Genomic DNA, 5,918 nt, shown 5'->3' with positions numbered 1-5,918 from the left:
GTACAAAATTTTCTCTGCAATTGCACACTCGGATGCACCCAGGTGAAAAACCCACACATATGTGAAACTTGTGACAAGTGCTTCAGGGGAACGAATGCAACTTAAAGAAACACCTACGTGTACACAAATAAAAAGCCTTGCCCCTGAAAAACCTGCGATAAAAGGCTGACTTGTTGATCCCAGTTGAACAGCCATGCACACACTGCTGAAAATATTATACCTGTAATAATTGTTGCAAAGGCTTTAGGTAAGAATCGAGATTAAAGCAACACACACATTAAACACAGAAGTTTAAGACCACATAGAAGGCTTCTACGCTTCACACCTGTTGTTCCAAACTCAAACATTTCGAGTCATTTCATCTTGGAGAAATAAGCACCTCCGAGAAAACTGAGGCAAAAGCTATATTCACCCTAAGTATTATAATTAAAGATTTACAGGTGAAACTTCAGAAAAGACTTGCATACACAAATCTGACCGGGTGTGAAAGCTTTGCCCTCGATCGTAGTCTGTACCAACTGAATAGACTTAGAATAGATGTATAATTCACACGGTTAAAAAACAGGCTTTAAAAAACTCTACACACTTGCATACTTTGGAAAAACAGGGGACAACACATTTGGAAGAAGCGTTTCAAGCTCAAAATGTAGGCAATGCTCTTGAATTCAGTTTTAATACATGTATGTGCTCTGAAGGAAAGTGACGTCTAATAAATGGCAATTGACGTCACTGCATGCTGTTTACCTAATTCTGCGTTTACTAGGGGCGTGTAATTTGCTGTTGTTTTAAGTGTTTACGTGAACAGTTAGAATAAAACCATGCCCGAGATAACATGACAAGACCGTATTTCACCGGTTACGCCATGCACGTGTAACCATTTGCCAGTTATCTCACTGTCGTCGTTGCTCGGGGTTTTACTTTCTATGGTGTAAGATAACAAAGGGCGTATTAATGATACTTGTATATTGATATTTGTATGGTTTATACTAACACACCTCATAAGAACGATGTACGATGTACATGTATGTGTTTTAAAGGCAAGGTTACCCAAAGCGGAAAACGTGTCAACGCTTTGTCTTCTCTGTTAATCGTGCAGCAAAAAATGTCTGGCAGCAACCTGCGGATGAGCCCGGTTCCCTCACACCATAATGCTGGCCGCTGTCGTATAAGTGAAATATTCTTGAGTTCGGCGTCAAGCACCAATCAAGTAAAGAAAAAAGTCAGACATGCTGAAATTGCCATTCGTGGCGTTTGGAACTGAGATCTATCCAGTGCATCTCTATGGTTCCGTTTGAGAATTGCGGTCAATTGTTAAGCAGAAAACAGATATTTATAGGGTGCGGATTGTAGATGAGTGCATAAATTACTTGCCTTTCATTCGCGGTGACACACAAAATGCGAGTTCACGGAATTTGTGGATTCCTCCACACCCGTTGTTCGTGGGGTGTTGGCGACGTTAAGCGGTAGACGACACTCGTGTGCCCTTTTGCCCAGTTTAACTATATTTGGAGTTCTCCTGTCTTCCAAATATACGGTGTTCATATCTGTACGTTACACGTGGGAAAGTGTTGTCAGTAACTTACCAAAGGTCTGTGGTTTACACCGGGTACTCCGGTTTCTTCCAGCGATAAAACTGTCCGCCATTGTATATAAGTGAAAATCCTTTATGATGGCGCTAAAGAGGCTATGCCGGAGATGTGTGAATAAAAAAACCGATCGGCGTTAATTTAGTGGAATATTACTGTTATTTTTGAATAGCGGAAATAATTACCTTTCACAAAATATCAGCCCTGTCTGAGCACGTGTTATCTTTGAAAATTGGTTATAAATCGGGTCATTTTATACCCTTTACAGTGTTCAGAATCATTTGAACACTATTAAAAATCTACTTGCGCGAGTCTGATTTTTTCTTCAAAGGTGAGGTATTTATGATTTGATAAGCGAATATGGATTTTGCTTGCCAAAAATCTCCAATATAGCCTCTCGAAAAACCAATAAATTGGATTAATGAATGCACAGACTAGGTCTGTATATCAGTCTCTGTTTCCAAGTCAGTTTCAAAATACTGTTTTAACTATACTAAAGAGAATATATCACAAGAGGCAAATGGATGTCCGCGCCCAGATTGATTTATGTCTGATGCTTTTCCAGCCATTTAAGTTATTGCGTTTTAACCTCATCTGGGAAGGCACTATATAGGATTTAGGGCTTAAGGCATAAAATAAATTAAGAATCAGGTTAACAATCGCAATGGATCAGCCAACAACACCGCACGAATCTACGGTGGAACAATGGTGAGGTATTCTAAGCGGATTACTGGCAGATAAAATTGTACAGCCCACGCTGGATTGTGAAGAAATGTGTCCACAGAGGGCTTACCAGAACCTGATAGTCGTACTGACGTACAGGCATTCACACAAGCTATGTCCCTGGTTTGTAAAAGCTCGCCATTGTTATTGCAGATAAGCTCATCATTTAGCTCGGTTTTAAAAAGAGCTTAGAAGCAGCATCGGCACATCGCCCGTGATAGATTAATACGCTGCCATCCGTAAGCAGTTTGTTGACTGCTCTAAATCGATGGTCGTGTCAAAAATAACATATATATATTTTTAAAGCTTATCCGTGTTCATATCAGTTTGCTAGACTTTCATTGTTTTAAAAGATAGTACATTTGAAATGTAAATGTAAAAAAATGAACTGAAATGTTCTACTGAAATGGGGTACTATGGCTTCACAGGCCACCCGGGTTATTTTTCACGTATTTTTTTGTGATAACTGTGTCCTATATCATTTCTTCTATATACATATAGTGGCACACTTTTTGTTCATTTTAACAAAATTGAACACTGGAGGTAGTTTAGTCCAGTCATCCAATGGGCTCTTTGATCGTCGGACCTCAAGCATGGATGCACGTAGACTGATTGGTGACAGCAGCTCCTTCGCTCTAGGTCTGACACATTGGCCAATACGTGCCACATGTATTTGAAGAGATGAAGGGAATTGACCTCTTATATAGCGAAAATGATCCTCTACGGCCAGATTAAGCTTACACGTACATGGCTATATTCAAACTGTGATCGAAAATAAAACGCCCCCCCCCCCCCCCCCCCCACCGTTTCTCTACTTCCATGCCGTCTTGCAGAATGTGATTCGCATTTAAGCTTAGACGACATCAACAACAATATCTTACCGTCTATGCAGACCAATACACGGCCAAACCAGTCTGAAAAATCTGACAGGGACAAACACAAGGCGAGCAAAGGATAGCGAGAACTTTTGAAGACTTTAAATACAGATAGCATGGAAAATTTAATAACAACTGAGTTATTTTCGGTTTCACCAAAGTCCGTTTAACGATTATTTTATTACAACAGCAACCTGACTGGATGAGTTATCTTTGGTTTCACCAAAGTCCTTTTAACGACTATTTTATTACAACAGCAACCTGACTGGACGAGAAACTACCCAAAGGGCACAAAAATTCAAACATCATCTTGCAATGTCTTGAGAATTGATGGTTCTATGCCTGGTAAATTACAAGTCATTGTTTGCCAGCTGAAAAACTTCTCTCCTGGCATTGGCGATATTGGAACTTGAATTTATGTCTGATTCTATTGAATATTATCAACCTGTATTTTACCACAGGGAAATTGCCGACATCCTTAAAACTTCTTGTTTTCAAACGCGATGTATCCCATGATTGTACATGTATAAATTGTGTTCAACAGGCTATGGGATAGAAAACAAAATGGCGACTGGGGGAAGCTTACCCCAGCTGACGTCACATCTTGATATCTCGTAAACCGTTCAATAATTTGAATGTAGTCCTACTGCTTTATTCTCACACTTATATAACCTAACCAGTTTGATAATTTAGATGAATATTAATTTTTTTTAGTATTTAAAAATTATACATAGTCTATACATTAAGTAATATTCCAAGGGCGAAAGTATCAAAGATCAAACGACAAAAGGCTATTGAATAATTCAGAAGCACATAACGACAAGACCAGAATCATGCGGTTTTCACATTAGGCCTATATTCTTAAATCAATGTAAAAACAATAATTATTAAAAAGTTCATATTCTGGTGCGTTATAAATTGTAACAGATTGTTAATAATTATGCATGTAGTTACAAAAGACGACCTCGTGTAGACAGTAACTTAAGATTCTGTTTTGAACTGAGCAATGCACCATATTTATGCTGAGAAATAGTATTGGAGTTGTGATTAGATGACTTATTAAATAGGTCTGCCGTGATATTTTTATTCCGAGGAAGATGGGTTTCTATTTTTTTTAAAATTTTGTTTAAACAATTTTGCAACTGTAGGCCTGTTCCTCATTTTACCACAAAAATCAAGCTTGTTTGTCGGGTAGGTAAAACGTATATCTATAAGGAATAAGTATTAAAATGCAGCATTTACTTGAGATATACAGCTCTCTGCCAAGGGCTGCTCGTATGCCAGTCATTGCTGACAGTTTTCATTATAGGAAGACAGTAACGGGACCATTCAATGAGACTTAATTCCCTATTTTATTTTTCGGTCGGATAATCGCCTTGTGCTAAGGAATATCCTGCATCACTGATGAATGTCGTGAGTTGACCCACTTAGGAGAATATTCAATGAGAACATTTACCTCCTTGAACCTTGCCCAAGAAAGCGGCCAAAAGCTACAAATGAGTATAACAGACGAGTGTGTAATCCGCCTAAAATGAAGAGTGACAGTTAATCAATGATATGTACTGAACGTATCTGTAGCCCCACAATACATTTTAGATCGCAGAATGGTAAGTATTCGTTTCACATTTGTCTTTCCATAAACATTTGTCATCATTTTGACCAGAGAACGGCTTGTGCCGTCACTGTGCGGATATTGTGTTGTGTTTGTTTACACAGGACACCAGCGAACACTACTCAAGAGAATATATATAAGGATGTACGAAGAATTTCGTGGCAACTGAAAACGAGGTAGGAAAACTCTCTCTTTCTTCGCAGATGGGGAAAATGAGCCAAACACAAGTTCTTGATGGTTTTTTTCTGTTACACCTCCTGAGACAATAGTTTACTGGAATGAATAAATTCGAACAGTTTGTCGAGATGGGGCTGGGGGTGGGGTAGTGTGGTTTGATGACAATGTGCAATGAACGGATTGCGCAGTAATAATTTTTGTTGAAGACAACTATAGTCTCTCTCCAAAAGAGGGTAGAGCTACAAAACTGTCATTCACACGAGGTTGAGAGCGTCTAGCACTAGCCGTTGGTGGTTGATTCCTCGACCCATACGAAAACCTACCACCATATTTAATTGAAAAATTATTGAGTGAGGTGTTAAATCACAATCAAACAAATAAATGTACAATGATACAGATAAAGATTTCAAATGGTAAATGGTAACAAATCTTGGGTGTCGTTTTCAAACATTGAACAGCTAATAAAATAAATAGGAAAGGGTTGCATTGCTTCGATGTAACGTTGATTTCAGTAAACAAATTTGAGATACAAGATCATTTTCGACGGTGCACGTCTCTGTGTTAATAACGACAATTGCTCGCTATTGCCTTACTGAAATGTCATACCGAACACACCAGCTTTGATTTATTTATATATTTATTTATTTGATTTGAGTTTCCTGAAATGTATCACTCATACGACAACTGCGGGCATTATGATAAGAGGAAACCAGGAAAAGCCCGAAGGAAACCCACGACAAATGTACATATATCGAGATATATATCCTTACTTGTGGAAGAGTCGCGTGCTGGAGTTTTACGAAGAATACACTTAGAACCGAGGCGTGTATATAAGGTAATGCAATGCGAACAGCCGTACGTTTGTGAGCATATGCAATACAACTTACGTGTATCTCAAATCGGTTTCAATTGTGTTCACGCTTTTCTTTCAGAAAATTGGATGAA

The sequence above is a fragment of the Liolophura sinensis genome, chromosome 2, assembly GCF_032854445.1.
Source record: "Liolophura sinensis isolate JHLJ2023 chromosome 2, CUHK_Ljap_v2, whole genome shotgun sequence".
Taxonomy (NCBI): domain Eukaryota; kingdom Metazoa; phylum Mollusca; class Polyplacophora; order Chitonida; family Chitonidae; genus Liolophura; species Liolophura sinensis.
This window is presented reverse-complemented; position numbering follows the sequence as displayed.